Below are 18,143 nucleotides of genomic sequence, written 5' to 3'. Positions count from 1 at the left end.
ACAAATATTTTACAATTCAAAGTAATGGCCTAGTACAAAAAATTTGTATAAACTTTATCTTTAAGATTAAATTAATATTTTGATAATTATTACATGTTATTCTGCTTTTTTGTTACAGAATGGAACAGTAAAGTCATGGTGAATCACGTCTACTTAGCTACTGTATCATCTGAAGATTTAAACATTATATTGGGCAAATATTTGGCAGGGGCTACCTCAAATTCGCAAAAAAAAAAAGAAATGGCGTCAGCTCAGACATATGAATATCATAAAAAGTATCAGGGCAAGCATCAACAGGTTTCTTAGAGATCTAAATATGGATATTGACATAGTCCGGAACAAAAAATTCAAGATGTCAAATGACATTTTGGATGGGAAATTAAAGTACAACATGAAAAGTGGTTTATCTAGACCTACAAAGCACAAGGAAGTTAGTTCGCAGTTAGATCTCTATAAAATTAGTACATACCTGTATTCTGCTGGAAACCCAGTCCTTCTTCGCTATAGGGTTTAGTACAATTTGGTTATGCATTTTGTCTCACGAGGTCTAGAATTTCTCCAGCAATTTAATCTTTCATCGTTCACATCTCAAAAAGATGAGAATGACAGGACATATGTTACACTTTCACATGAAACACGTCAAAAAAAATGTGCAAGGTGAACTTGGCAATTCTTAGGCTTCTGCCAACAAAAGTATGTATGAAAAAACAACTGACAAATGTCCTGTGAATGATTTGAAGCTACTGATTGAATAAACAGATCCTAAAGTAGAATCACTCTCTTATCACTGTGATTAAGATGCAAATCTATTACCAGATGAACAAAACATATGGTTTTCAATGAAGTCGGTTTAGCAGTTCCAGTTTTCAAGATTTATTGGAGATATATCTATGAATGCTGGATGCTCTAGATTATGCACAGCACATTTTCTCCGCGCAACTTCCATTCAAGGTATGAATGATGCCGGGTTTGAGCTCAGGCATATAATGTACATAAGCGGGCACAAAAACGAGAGCTCTGTCAAAAGTTATAACTGTGGATGTTCTAAAGTTCAAAAGGAAAGCTTGAGTGCAAATCTATCGTCTATATCACCAGTCTATGACGTGTCTGCACCAAAATCTACTCCAGCACCAGTACTTATCGTGTCAACAGCTGAAAGTGCCAGTGTTACTTCAAATGTTACATCCGTTCTCTCCCATCAAACAACTTCATGTCATCAGGATTTATTTTCAACTCAGCATTCAATAATTGTGTATTTCAATTCTCCGGATAAAATGGAAGCAGGCATCATGGCGGCGATTACTGAACTGACGTAAAAGAGGGACAACAGATACCAGAGGGACAATCAAACTCATAAATTGAAAATAAACTGAAATTGCCATGGCGGCTAAAAATGAAAAAGACAAACAGACAAACAATAGGACACATGACACACCATAGAAAAATAAAGAATAAATAACACGAACCCCACCAAAAACTAAGGGTGATCTCGAGTGCTCCGGAAGGGTAATCATATCCTGCTCCACATGTGGCACCCGTCGTGTAAATAGTCTAATTCGGTAGGTAGTATTCATAAAAGGAGAGGGGATTGTACTTACGACATAAGTAACATATCAGATATCATTTGTGAAACGGTAATTCCACAACGGTCAACCTACTCGTGATGGCGTCCGTAAAATTTACGAAGGGATGTTTTCAACTTAACCATTTGGAACTCTTGATTTATTAGCTTCCTTGTGAGCAACAACCCTCTATCAAGAAAATCATGATAGGAAATGCAAGCACGGGAATATCGTATCAATCGGGAGATATATACACCGTATACAGGTGCTGCTGGAATGTTGCTACTTAGAAATGGATAGTTCACAATTGGAAAGCTGAAATCATCTCTTTTGTCGTAAAGTGTAGTTTTCAACCAACCCTCATTGTCAATTTATAGATGTAAGTCAAGATATGAGGTCGACATAACTGTATCTGTTGTATCCTCTATCCTTAGTTCAATGGGATATATGCGTTCAACATAGTCACCAAATTTTGAATTATCTAGTGAAAGACCATCACCTATATCATGTATATAGCGGAAAGTAGAGTTTAAGGATATTGCTAACTATTATCTTTATTCCTAAGAAGTTCCTGTATGAAGTCAGCCTCATAATAATAAAGAAATGAGGGTCGGTTGAAAACAAAACTTTACGACAAAAGAGATGATTTCAGCTTTCCAATTGTGAACTTTCAATAAATTACTCCGCACTGACATATGACGTCATTGTGTTGCATTTTGTTACCGTTTACTTTTGCATAATTTTTTTGTGTTTAAAAAGTTGTATTTAATTTATTTATAAGTAATGACTGTAGTTCAAATTATGTCTATTGAGCCATAAATAAAGGCAACAGTAGTATACCGCTGTTCAAAACTCATAAATCCATGGACAAATAACTAAATCGGGGTAACAAACTAAAACTGAGGGAAACGCATTAAATATAAGAGGAGAATTATAACATTAATTACGGCGGTGCACATTGCCGATGGTAATAATTGTTTACAACTGAGTGTTACAAAATACAAACCTTTCTTTGACATATGTATTTAACTGCAACTATCACAAACGTATACATGTGTACGCCATCTATCCAGTTTTAATTGCAACGTAGTCATACATACAACAGACGTTTAATGAGGCTGATGCAAAACCAACGGTTTGAATATTTTTTCAAATAGTAATATACATATAGTTTGTTTTCTATTTCAGGAATTTGATACATTTCTTTACTAGGTGCTTAGTATCAATTTGTGTAAAAAAAAACATTAAAGCTTGATAATGTTTTCCTATCTTGAAAGCAAATGGTAAATATAATTCTTACAAGTCGTGTCATCTGCATTCAAAGATGAATATGAGCCTCTATTCTTACAAATGTGCATGTTCTATCACATTGACAAACAAGTATTTTGTTGGAAAAGATAAGAACTAAACTGATCTGTTAACTGATTTATTAGGTCTACTGACATCAGTCTTTTATGCTTCTGTTATATACATTATATATATGGACTTTAGGAAAAACTCCCGCCACATTATGTTTGTGTGTGACTTTCCCAAGTCAAGAGCCTTTAACATGTTTAATTCAGTGGTTGTCTTTTGTTTATATTTCACATATTTGTTTTGTGTAATTTGTTTTTGCGTTATAATTAGTCAAGTAGTTTTCTCGTTGAATTATTTTACATTGTCATTTCGGGTCTTTTTTATAGCTGACTATGCGGAGTGGGCTTTGGTCATTGCTGAAGGCCGTACGGGGACATAAAGTTGCTGATTTCTGTATGTCTCCTATGGAGAGTTATTTCATTGGCAAACATACCACATCTTCATTTTTATCCTCTATGCATATTTTGAGGTAATGCATGGTACGAGTATATTATTAAAGTTACAATTTTTCAAAATTAATATCGGTTTAGAATAATACAGATAACTGGGAGTTCAAAACAAGACAGAAATGCTGGAAGAGACGTCATAACTTGTAATAAATTCTTGGAAATCCAATTACTAGAATTCTGTTCTGGTTATTTTCTCATCTTTATTCGTTCTACGTCAACTTAAGGACGTGTTCTCAATTGAAACCTGTTTGCTGTTTAGTCAATTATAAACTATGCTTCGACTAGGTGACAGGGGAATATCAATACTAATAGTATATGGTTACCTGAGGTCTTCTTCCTATAAACCCATTGCCTAAGTAATATGTTACCAGCCAACATAACCGTATTTCCCTATGGTAGTCTGAACTTCGCAGACCCTCTTTGCGGACGACAATGCAATTGGAGATTTGAAAAAAGGAAGCTGATATCGTCTGTGGTCTTTATCGATTCTTGTTAACAATTTCTAAATGTTAAGGAAGAAGACAAAAGTACCGATCTTTCAAGTAAATTCAATAAATCATTTGAATATTTATACAATAGCAAATGAAGGCAACAGTAGTATACCGCTGTTCAAACTCATAATTCCATGGACAAACTATGGGGTAACAAACTAAAACTGAGGGAAACGCATTAATATAAGAGGAAAACAACGACACAACACTACAATGTAACACACACAGAAAAAATCCCACGAGAATAACAAACATAACATCAAAACCAAATACATGAATTTTGGATAGACAAGTACCGCGACACGTCTTATCGCAATGTGAATTTACACTAAAAAATAAGAGAAAACAAATGACGCAACGTTAAAATGTAACACACACAGAAACGAACTATAATATAACAATGGCCATATTCCTGAATGGTACAGGAACTGTTTACAGTACAAAATGGTGGGTTGAACCTGGTTTTGTGGCATGCAAAAGTTATCAACCAACTATACAACTGTCATATTTAAGAAACCCGCCACGTACAGACATTTTCCGAAGACAAAGGTGATTTAACCTGAGTTTTAGATTGTAAGTCAACATCCAAGGCAGACCTAACGGTATCTATGGTATCTTTGATGTCAAGTCGAAGGAATACATGTCTTCGACATAGTAACCAATCTTTGAGCTTAACGAAAGGAAATATTGTATAAACTGAAGAGACATTAACCATCCAATGCAGATGTGGTGCAGTACGTTTTGATTTCTGTTGTTTTTTTCAGTTTTTAATTTTTGTATACTGAACACTTGTTTAAAGGATATAAAAGGCAAAGGGTTTCTATATGAACATGACATTGATTTAGTTTGTATGTGTTCTTTTAGACCTTTGGACATCTTTAGTATACAACCAGATTCATTTCGCCCCTAAATCTTTTATTAATTCAGTATTGACTCATTAAGATCTTGAAGTACATTGCAAAAATGTTTGATTCTAACTGCTCAGGATGTTGCCATACAAATACCCGGAGGATGTACTTTTTTCTTATTCAAGTGTCATACATTTCAAATCATTTTTTAAACAATTGTGTTTTGATGAGACTATTGCATATGCAAGTGAGTAATTAAATTTTTGAATTGAATCTTACCATGCGTAAAGCAAATTTTAAATGAGAAATGAGTATTACAAGACTTTCTTGTAATTTTCCTTAAATGATATATGTATTATATGAATTTATTTGTTTAATTTCAGCGCGCATGATGTACAAACATGTCTCTTGCATACTTAAAAGAGGAACGAAAAATACTAGAGGGACAGTCAAACTCATAAATCGAAAATAAACTGACATCGCCATGGCTAAAAAGAAAAAGACCAACAAACAAACAATAGTACACATGACAACATAAAAAAAAGAATAGCAACACGAACCTCACCAAAAACTAGGGGTGATCTCAGGTGCTCCGGAAGTGTTTTTAATATTCAAAATTAATGTTATTTGCTCCAATTATAATTTAAGTCCCATTCACAGAGTTAGTATATGTATGTTCAAGAAGAAAATAAGAAACCTTTGTGCATACCGAATAGCGTGTTATTCTTGCAGGTGTTAAATTTCGCGATTTTCATTGAATAAGGTATACGAAATATTTTGACGGTTGTTATTTTGGCGGATTCGAAACTTTTATTAGGACCTTTGCATGTGCACTTTTAAATTGGCGAAATTTGTAAAATAACGAGCACCGAGGAAAGTTCTTAACTAAAAGTCCCTAGACAAAAAATAAAATCAAAAGCTAAACACATAAACGAATGCAAAAACAACTGTAATATTCCTGACTTTGTAAATGAACTCATCATAGATACCAAGACTAAATTTTGTACATACGCCAGACGCGCGTTTCGTCTTCAATAGACTCATCAGTGACGCTCGAATCCAAAAAAGATAAAAAGCCAAATGAAGTACGAATTTGAAGAGCATTGAGGACCAAAATTCCTAAAGGTTTTGCCAAATCCAGCTAAGGTAATCTATTCCTGAGGTAGCAAGCAATATGTTTTTGTCATGAAGTAATGCCCAGTATTTTTTTTTACTGTTTATACGTTTTGTTATTGCTGTTGACATTAAAGCCAGGGGAATACCACTCTTGGTCATGTTTGTAGTCAGTTATTTACTCAATTATTTAAAATAACTACCAATTATTTCATAGCTAAACGGTATCTATGATGAGTTTCTTTATATATGTAAAAAATATATGTATATTTTATAGATATAATTTGATTTTAAAGACCCTCTACACCTAAAATTTAAATAAAAAACAACATGAATGACGCACAATGAATTCAAAATAATTAATTCTACAGTTTATACTGTCATATGTTTGATTGTTCCCCTATAAAACCAATATGTTATTCCATAGAAAATTGCTAACTGAATCAAATTTAATATGCTAGTGTAACGGTGATTGCACCTTACAGAATATATAATCTTATTTTCTCCTTGAGGAAAACGAAGTAAATCACAGGAAGATCAAATAAAATGAAAAACGAATTTACGTGTCAAACGATATTGAATTAAAAGAAACTTAAAGCAGAAATTAATCGTATTTGTAAATTGAAAATCTATTGCAAACATGTAAAACAATCTACGTTACATTTGTCCTTGAGGTAAAACTCTGGTTTTGCTCTATGTAATGAGATTTCTGTTGGCAAGATTGACATTTTAATGTTCTTTTCTTAAAATTGGCAATATCGCTGCTACGGCTACTATAAATTTCACCGTAAAAAGTGAACATTTCAAAGAATTACGTCATGATCTAAACAGACATGTATGCATAAACTGTCTGTGCATCAAAATAACATTTCAATTTTAGGACAACTTGATGTGAATCAAATTACGCGTGTTTAATCATGTGCCAGTATCTACAAGAAACTTTTTGTTCTGAATTTGCCACTGCAATGGTAGCGTTAAAGTTTCACCACAACGCTATGACCTGCAAACTATAAAAATAAATTTCACACATATTTTTATTGGAGCAGATATAATTTCTGCAGTAAACGACTTGGGAACTTTTTTGTTTGTTTGGGTTTTTTTCTTTGAGTAGGTAATGATTCTATCCGGATAGTTATATATAAGAACTACATTCATGCGTGTTTATTCGTATGAATTTAAATGCTGCTACGCATTGATCACGATCACAAAAAAATCAATATATGAAAAATCAATTCTTTACCGCTTTAAGCACGATGCTTCTCGGTATAATAAACGTACAAATACATTGTACATCAACATGAAATGGCATGATACATCAGAGAAGCTTGTAAAACATCAATCATTGTCCACTAAAAATTCATTTCTAAGAATAGTTTACACAAATGCAAATCTTTTTCATTTCCAGTACTGAGGAGGGGAACTAATATGAACAACACATGTATATACAGCTGCTTTAATTTGGTAATCATTTTTAAATCTATTTTACGAATGTCTGTATAACGCTGTTTGAAGACTCAACTATAACACGTGTTCTTCATTCTATATTTTAAAAAACCTGGTTTCTAGATAGGTTCTTTTAAAGGGCATTATTAACACCTACGTATGTATTTCAATATTTTCCTTGTGCATTGTAAATTTCATATCTTTCTTTGTCATACATTCCCCTTTTTCAACCCTTCAATCGACCAGACTTGAATATGTTACGTTCACTTATTTGACATTTTAAAGGTAATCCAAAGTTGACAACTTTGTAGAGAGAGGTACCACATGCATAGACAAAGGAATTGTTGTTTGTCTATTTTAATTTTGGAGATGCTATTATATAATATTCCACAGAAAATTGCTGACTGAATCAAATTTAATATGCAAGTGCAACGTTGATTGCAGCTTACAGAATATATAATCAGATTTTCGCTCTGACAAAAAGGAAGTAAATGACAGGAAGATCAAATAAAATGAAAAACGAATTTATGAGTTAAACGATATCGAATTAAAAGAAACCTAATGCAGAAATTAATTGTATTTGTAAATCTATAGCAAACATGTAAAACAATCTCCGTTGCATCTGTCTTTGAGGAAAAACTCTGGTTTTGCTCTTTGTAATGAGATTTCTTTTTGTTTGTCCATTTTAATTTTGGAGATGCTATTTAGTCATTTATTGCTTATTTTTGTTTTTTATTAAACCTTGACAAGTGGTATTACTCCTTAGAGAAAACTAAATTGCGATAAATCAAATTGCCGAGCTAATTACACAATGATTGTATCTTTTTGTATTACTATTATGAAGCTATAAACAATTATGAACATTTATGAAGCTATAAACTATTATCAAGCTATAAATAATTTATTGATATACATACACCTAAGTCAACGTTTAGAATCACAATTTCATCATGAAATTGAAGAAATTCCATATAGGAAAAACTACATTCGACAGTTATGCAACTTTCATACTGAAATGTTCGGAATTTAATTATGATTTATGTTTTGAGAATACACAATTCAGTTTTCTACATAAATCATTGATGTAAGACAGGATGAATTTATGTAAATCATACAGAAGTGATACCTTTTTTAATTGAATTTCTTAGGTAATATCCGTATAAAAATTCAATAATGACAAGTCCCTCCGCTACAAAATGAATAATCGACTTTTATATACTTTATATGACATATGGAATTATCTATTTTCTGACTCAATTTTGTTTATCCTCCTTAAATGAATATAAAATATATGGATTGCATCATGGGAATGGTAAAAATACCATGGAATTTAATTCTTATATATTTGTTTCTTTTTTTGGCATTTTACGAATTCATTCTTGGCCATTTAACCATCCTAAAAGGAGCATATTTAAGGTAGATTCATGGTATACCGCCATCTTCGATTGTACAATAACAGTACAAAATCGGTCTAGTTATTTGCCCAAATCAGCAAATTTGGAAACAGATTTGCAATTGAATGGTTAGACTGTTTATTTATATAAAGAAAACTTGTTAATTTATTGTATTTTCTAAAATATTTTAACAAATATCAACCTTTTTGGTTTTTAAAATCATTTTTTTCAAATGAGCAATTTAAGAGGAGATGACTCTCTTAGTACACAATTTATACTGGGCTAATAGGGAAATTTTATATTTTTACTTGTGGCAAGAAAACAAGTTCGGTGACACCATGTTTTCTTTCTTTCGTTTCTTAAAACATATAATGAAACCTATCTTTTGACAATTCATTTCAAAATTCTATCTCATAGAAAAATGTGTATGCTCTCTTATGTGTTTCTTCATGAACAAACTAACCAAATTTAGGCAATTTTCAACGACTCATAGCTTGAAAAATAGCATGGTGACCCATACTTTTTATTATATTTTTGCAAAAAGCATAGTAAAATCTTCATTTTGGCAAATTATAAGAAAATTCTGTCTCAAAAAACATTTACTTATGATCTACATTAAGTGTTCAATAATTGACATATTGTTGAAATCATATATTGTCATCTTTATTCTAAACAGATGACTTGAATGATACATACAATAAGTCAATAGATGTCATCTTCTTCAACTGCAATTGGATATAATGCATATATTTGGCAAATCATAACAACCCATACTTTGAACCATATTTGTTTAATTTATAGTATTAAAATGGAGTATAAATGTGGTCATCCAAGCTAATTCAAATACGAAATGTGTAATTTCAAACCCTGTCATTTCAGAATGTTTAATTTCCTGAAAAGAGTCAGGATTCCTTCCGCAAACTACTTTTTTTGTCTAACCTCTCTAGATAATTTAATAGTCCACATATTAAGTCTCTAAGTGTCGTCCCTGCATCCTGTCATTCGAAAATGTTCAATTAGGTTTTAAAGGGTTGCAAAACCAACCCCTAACATATTGTGTATCTGAACACTTTAAACAATTAGATTTTCCCCCGGTAAATAAGTTTTGAAAGTGTCATGCTCATCGTAAACATGAATTTAGTTTTATAGAATAATTTTAGAACTTTTTCTAAAAGTAATATGGTAGAAACCATTTGTGTTCATTTATACATTCTATGATAAACACTAACTTTTTCTAACAACAGTAAGACATGTTGTTTTACATACTTTACATACTATCGGCTATAGTCATCGTTTTCAAAGTATCATCAGGATTTATTTTGTATCGGTGTAAAATCTGTTTCGAATAGACTTTGGGACACATTTCAATGTCTCCAATAGATCAAGTCTAAAATTTGTCCTTACATGTTTATTTGCTTTTGTTTGCCGTCGATTTATATCAACTTACCTATGATCCGCAATTAAGATATGTCGCGTGAATTCTTAGTACTTGTTATAGTGTTTTTATTCCATCTCGAGGTTTAAACACCCAGGACTCCAAATACAGGCGCCAAAGCTTTCTACTCTCATTTCAGGATGTGTGCGGAATAAGACAATGTAATTTACACGTACACTTTGTTTTAACGTAAGCATTATAATGAATATCACAGATTGCTGTGTGCCTCCGAGCTGTTTTTGAAACAAAGCTCAAAAAGGTACGCTTGAGGACCAATGTTTGTAAAACATATACATGTAACAGTCTGGCAAAATTAAATGATAAGATTATACCACATACACTTGTCTTCGGACAGTTGAGATATTGCACGACAAGAGAAAATATAATTGAAACAATGATCAATAATAATGCTAGAATTATTCAGAAACAAATACTCTTAAAACCATTATTTTCCCAAATGTATACACAACGGTCGTAAAAAGTCAATCATTTGCGTCTATGCAATGCTAACTCTCAGTATCGCAGACGCTAAACAAAAAAATCAGCAAATTCAAACGCCAAATTTTAAAATGTCTTCCCTTTCAAAGCTCTGTGAATTATATACTGATTTAGCTGTTTCAGTCATGTATACCATTACGAAAAGAAATCACAGAAAAATTCAGTTATAAAATGTCGAGTTTTTTTTTTTTTTTAATTCCCTGGATACTACATAGCTACCGCATAGCAATAGTTGACAACATGAAAATTTTCTCACACTGCTAAGTTTTTGTATACCTATTTCAATTTAAAGAGATGTTGCTGTGTACTTTAAGTTTCATAATCTAATTTAAAATTGTCACTTTAATCATGAATTTCAAACAAATTGTGTAACAAAATTAGATAGAATTCACTATTTCTGCTACAATAATCATGAAAATTATAGAACATTGACCCTTAATGTATTTAAAACTAATTTACGATATCATTACAAAATTAAAATTAGACTACAAATTAGATAATTTCAAAATTATTTCCTGCTTTTGTTACAAATAACTCAAATGACGAAAATCTTATGTAATCCCAGTGCATGTCTTTATAAATTGAACATAAGATTTATTTAATACGCTTATTCATGTATCTGAAGTAACACTTACAAATATTTTCAAACGCAGAAAAAATCACAAACAACGACATAATTGACATATTATATTTACAAAAATATCATTTAAAAAGAATAAGACATTATATCAGATATAATCATAAATCCTTATCATGAAAGACCAACAGCTAAAGCGTTTGATATATGAATTTTAGTAATACAAGCGCAATACAAGCGCTATTTCGTCACTTGCTGTCTGTGTAATTGCTGTTTCTGTCATGGATGGATACTCTATATCCTTTCATTTCTTTCACGTGGCACATTAAAAATTGGTAATCTTTTTCAGTCCCTATTTGTGATTAAACTAAACGAAGTCAAATCACTGGAACACAAAATTATTTTCACCATTATCATGTCAATTTGTTTGCAGAGTAATCAGTTCGTAGATCCAAGTCAATTTCAAATATACGTTTTGCAATGTAATCATACAGCTTAACTAACTGCACAGGGCAACTTGTATGAGTTTTATGAGCGTCACTGATGAGTCTTATGTAGACGAAACGCGCGTCTGGCGTACTAAATTATAATCCTGGTACCTCTGATATTTAATTAGGTTCAATCCGCAAAATATCAATATGTCAGTGGTCCCGTAACAGACGGAAATATTTAGTAAAAATATATGGACTCAAATGTCAAATATTACGTAGTTAAAATGTTCAAATTGATGTTCTAATATATCCTTTCAGTTCAATTATTGAAACATAGTCAAATATGCAATATCCTCCTATATTCAAAGGATATAATATCATGAATATAGAGATATCAGGTTGAAATCTTTGTTTAACTTCACTGCACCATTTTTTTCTTCTGATGATTGCTATAAACCCAGAAACAACTGTAATACGGATTAAATAAGAACCTTCGGTTCCTGAATTTGAATGTGATTGATAAACTATACATAAATGTCCGTATCCCTTTGAATGAAAAGTATATTAATGTGATCTATTTAGTACTACGACTGTCAGAATGTTTCTCAGGGAATCCGGATTTCTCCATTTATAAATAAAACAAATGATGCTGAAAGTAATGCCAAGAACCAACAAATGAAAAAACAGGGGTCGAATTTAAGCGTTTTGTGAACTGGCCAGCCAGACCAGTGGACTGTGAAAACTACTGGTCCGGCTCCTAATCTACTGGTCCTGTAAAAATGACATTCATTTGAAAATTATTAATACAAATGATAGATGTTTACTTTTGTTTTCAAAGCCTCATTGACGCATATTGAAGTCAGATATCTTCATTTTGTTAATATTAAATGAATGTATGGACAAAATTTAACAGAACCATTGCAATGACTTAAACTGTTCCAGATGTATATAAGTTTGCGTTAGGAGTTGATTGAAAATGTATTATAAAAGTAATCAATTAATACCTTTCAAATACTATCACACCATCTTTTTCTTTCGACTTATCCGACATTGTCAAGAGTACAATATCCGATTTCGCAATAATTTATAACAAACATGATTGTTTTATACTTGAATAGCTTCATAGACTTCCGTATACATGATTTCAATTGTAATGTTTATTGACCCCATTTAAATATAGGTCAGGATGTATTTTCGTTTTTTTAATGCTTCAGTATACTACTTTTTTTCTAACTTAACTTTTACTGAAACGTTATGATTTCTTTTATAAATTTATGATTAACTAGATTATGACATAAACGAAACTTTTGTGTTTTTCCTAGCAATGTGATTACTTTCTTATATAACATAGAACATGTAGAAAGATATTGAGATTTGATATTTAAATACACAGTTTACTTATATTTCTTAAGAAACTAAGTTAACATTCACTAGCAAATATTTTTTTAGAATAAATACTTTTTTTAATGTTTGTTTGGTTTTGGAGTAGCAATACGTCATTGCGATTTTAAATAAAAATGTCTATCGGATATATATATATACTGCACTTAACAATCAATTAACACGTCTATATTTGATTATCCGCATTTGGATATACCGACTATTCTTTGCAGAAAAGAACAGTATCTGCTAAAAGCACGATTTCATCATTAAACACTACACTAATCACTTTTTTTCTGAGATACAAAGACACAGATCAAGTAATCGTTGAAACTACGGGCAATTAGTCATCGTAAAACACAAATTATCACTGCTTAAGGATGAAGATTTAAGTCGATGATTTGTAGGATTTTTTTATTTTCTTTGAGGAAATTTTTGAAGAAATATAATCGATGACACAAAGATTATTGTTTTTCAAGAGACAGAGTATAGGTTTCATTTCTGTAAATATATACAATATAATTTTCTATAGTAACTCCCTTTTCGGCAACAACTATTGCACTTTTATCATGAAGTTTCGTAATAATTCATATCCTAGAATGGACAGCTGATATGCACTACAATTTTATTCAAAGGTCAAACATAGGGTTGTGTGGCATTTTTTTAACATTTATAAACCCTGAACTTGTTAGAGATTAAACTTCCACTAAAATTCTTCTTCCTCTACCTCCACTGTGTGCCTACTTCATAATTCAGTTCTTAGCAATATTTTTTTATACTGGTTATAGTCCCAAGTTATTTCTATATGAGACGAAAATAGAGATTATATCCAGGAACCAGTATGAATATTATATATCCCCCCAAAAGAAGTGTGGTTTAAGAAACATCTGTATTTAAAATTGCAATCTATAGTAAAACACGAACATTTAATATTTTCCTCAGTTATTCTTACTGTCGTTTATACACATAAAAATTTCTACAAACAAAAAATGACAAACTTCTATGTCTTGTGGTCCGAAAACTTTCACTGTACAAAATTTCGGGAAAAGTGTGTTTTTATAAAAATCAATAGTGTTCTAGGCTAAATGAATGTCTCTTGTCATTTTTACGACACAAACTGATTATTTTCAAAAAATAATTTAGCTATTGTTCAACACTTTACGGTTTCAACTATAAACGATACAGATAGTAAGGTCTGATCTTCGTTTATTCAGTTGAAAGGCGAGATCTTCAGAACATCAAACAGAATAATATTATGTACTTCTGTTAACAGTTGACATTGTACTAAAAAAAAAAAAATGCCATGTTCTTTATAGGTTTCAGGACACTAGTTATGATTGCTTGTTTATAGAAAGAAAACGCATTGATGGCTACGTGTTAGCATAAAGTATTAACAATGTAGCGTCAATTTGGTTGAATATCAAACTTTACAGAGTAGTTTCCGATAAATCCACGTCGCGTATATATATATTGTGTAGAACTTCCTCGTTTGTATAGTGTTGTTCTCGTCATAATGTTATTTGTTTGCTACATTTTATATTATAATATCTATTTCTTGAAGATATATTTCTTTTCGTCTTGTTTTCTTTTCCTTCTATATATCATTTGGTTTGCAATTAAGTATCTCCTTTTGTGCTTCTCCCGTATATGACATTACATTTAATCAACCAAACTACACAATTATAAACAATTTGACGTAGAAAATTATTGGAAAGGCGTCATTAACAATGATTAAAGAAACATTAAGATAGTACTTTTACGTCGTAAAATTAGCTATTTATAATATTCCCTCGTATACAGTAAGTAATATCTTCCTATGAAATCCGATAATAGCAAATAATCGTATAATCTTCGGACACAAACTAATAACTATTATTCGATCTCCTTGACCACAATGACAGCACCTTTACATTATCATAGAACTTCTCCATAAATCAGTCAAAGCGGTTGGCCATGTATCTGTTTATGGGCAATAAACTAATTGTAATATTCTACTCTCGAACTAATGTTTTCTGCTTCATACAACTTTTTTTTACAAAATCCAATAAGATAAACACCATTAAGATACTAAAATAGTACATAAATGTTCTTCGAGTAAAGTCAAACGTAAAATAAATTCGAAACTCCGAAGGAAATTCAAAACGGAAAGTCCTTTACAAAATGGCAAAATCAAAAGCAATACATATGTCACGAATGAAAAAAATGTAAAATTCCTGATTTAGAACATGGATTCCCATTTGTAGAAAATGGTGGATTCCATCTCGTTTTATAACTAGCTTATATGCTATCTATTCAAGAATAAGCAAGCATTCTTGGAAAACAAAATATGGGAGGTCGAGCGAAAATCAATGGACACCTTATACAATATAGAATCGCATTTGGAAAATGGTTAATATTTCATCCTATTAGAATAAAAAAAATGTTAGAGAAATAACAAGAATTATGCTAAAATAAGTAAAAAATAAACACCGATAAAATCATACTTTTAATAAATGTTTACACAATGTTTGTACAAATGATACAACCTATCAAATGCGACTATGAATTGTTAATTCGTAGCTTCGAATGCGCATTTGAAAGAAACCCAGGGAAATCAATCGTAATATTCAAAGTCATCCCCTTCAAATCTCTATGTGAATCACTATATCATTGTCATCCATGCATAGCATTTAAAACATAAAAAGCAAAAAACTCCAGTAACTAAATGTTGTATTAAACCACCTGGGTACTATGCAGCTACTAGACAATAATAGTTAAATTATACACATGAAATGTACCTCAAACAGCTAGTTTTATCGTGTCCATTTAGATGATATTTTGCTGTGTACTTTTAATCTTTAGAACTAATTTTATAAATGTCACTTCAATCATGACTTCTAAACAAATTATGTAATTCAATGCGATTGCATTCATTTTTTTTTTCGCCACTCAAAGCATTAAAAAAAAAATGACACTAAAACTGTTAAAAACAATTTACGATACCATTCCAAAATTCAAATTAGACTTAAACTCAAATAGATTCAAAATCAATTTCCTGCGACTGTTATAAAATAATTAAATGAGGATCTTATACAATACATGTTCCAGTTAATATCTTTATTAATTTAGCATTAGAGCAAATTAAATAAGCTAATTGACGTATTTAAGTACCTCTTACTATATCATAAATAACGACAAAATTGGTATATCATATTAACCGAAAATAGATAAAAAGAATAATAGCTAGTGCATTTGATGTTTGAATTTCTGAAGAATAAACAATATGAGCGCTATTTCGTTGCTTTCTGTGTCTATTATAAGCTGCGCATGTGCTGGATTCGTGATGAATTGAAGCTCTTTTAGATGTCGTGTAAGTCATACTTGAGCTTCGGCTATTGTCTGCTCTATGGTCGAGTTATTGTCTCTTTAACACGTTCCCATTTCCATTCTCAATTTTATTGAGTATCACACAATACAAGTATCATCTTAAAAGGGAAGTTCATTACAAAGTATACAATTTGATTGCAAGCACACAACTGTACATGGTTCAATTGAATGTGGTTACTTTGCTGATAATAACAACAATATGGCATTGCATGTCTTTTATAATTGTTTTCCAGTCAAAACAAAGTGATTTATTTTTAAAAATTGCAATCTATTTCAAATTAATACATACTAGTATTATGTTCTTTTCATTTTCGGAAACATTTTGCAATACATTTTTTTTCATTTTTAAGCTTTTCTGGATTTGCTAGATATTGCTTTGATTGAATCAGTAATAATCTGATTTTCTGTTAAACGTTTATATCGGGGTTTTTTTAAATATACAGTTGGAATTTTTAAATTATTATAACTTACATAAACAATATCTATGAAAACAAAGTACAAATGAAATGGAAATGATCCAGTTTTGTCAGTATCATGCAATGAACTGATACAAATGCGGTAATCAAAATTATCGTGAGTTTAACAAACTAACGTATTGAAATGTACGGAAATGTATTTCAATGAACGCTTGCACACTTCGTCTAAAAATTCGAAATGAAAAATTCAATTCTTACCTAACACTCTTGGAAATATTTAGTATAAATTAAAACATGAAGAATTATTCATATGACGCTCCTACATGTTCTATTTCGTGTTTTTTTTTAATTGTTACTACTCATGACCACACAAATATAACTGTCACATTGTTACTTGATATACGAAAAAGTCTGTTTTTCCAACTTTCTGTATGTACTAATAATAGTGTTGGACAAAATAAGATGACATGCTAGCTGTTATCAATAGTTATCAAAAGTACCAGGATTATAATTTAGTACGCCAGACGCGTGATTCGTCTACATAAAACTCATCAGTGACGCTCAAATCGAGAAAATTGATAAAGCCAAACAAGTACAAAGTGAAGAGCATTGAGGATCCAAAATTTCAAAAGTTGTGACAAATACGGCTAAGGAAATCAATGCCTGGAATAAGAAAATCCTTAGTTTTTCGAAAAAGTCAAAGTTTTGTAAACAGGAAATTTATAAAAATTACCACATTATTGATATTCATGTCAACACCACAATGTTGACTACTGGGCTGGTGATGAAACGTCCACCAGCAGTGGCATCGACCCAGTGGTTTAAATAGTTATCAAAAGTACCAGGATTATAATTTAGTACGCAAGACAATGATGTTACCAAAAGCTTTAAATTTTACAATGATGTTACCAAAAGCTGTCAAACGTTTCTATGTTTATTCACTGGAGCAAATATTAAATATAAAATTAACATATGAATAAATATTACCTTTAGCTACATTGTGAGTTTGATGTATAGTTGCATTCATACCACATCATCTTATTTGAATGAATATATTGCAACAAATAATACAAGTGTATTATTACAATTCTGTGTCTCTTACATTTAAAGTCGGTTTCATGTGGAAGGTTTTATATTTTTATTTCCCTATATGACATAGACTCATTGTATACATATGTAATAAGTATTAAATTCTAATTCGTAAACTCAAACGAACATAATATATTTATCAAATAACCACAAACTCTCACATGGGAGACGCCACTTGCAGAGACAAACGCACATTTTATTATAAATATGAGTATAATATTGTGGAAAGTTCATATAAATACACAGGTATTAAGCAGCTTGTACTGGCTTCCCCATACTTGTGGTCCAGAAATCT

General features: G+C 31.1%; 1 pseudogene; it reads left to right on the top strand.

Moving 5' to 3' along the window:
* Positions 1-259: 259 nt before the first annotated feature.
* The window catches only part of LOC139497566 (uncharacterized), a 34,763-nt pseudogene continuing 16,879 nt past the window's right edge, over positions 260-18,143 (top strand).

Source organism: Mytilus edulis, chromosome 12 (genome assembly GCF_963676685.1).
Source record: "Mytilus edulis chromosome 12, xbMytEdul2.2, whole genome shotgun sequence".
NCBI classification, from domain to species: Eukaryota; Metazoa; Mollusca; class Bivalvia; order Mytilida; family Mytilidae; genus Mytilus; species Mytilus edulis.
This window is presented reverse-complemented; position numbering and strand designations above follow the sequence as displayed.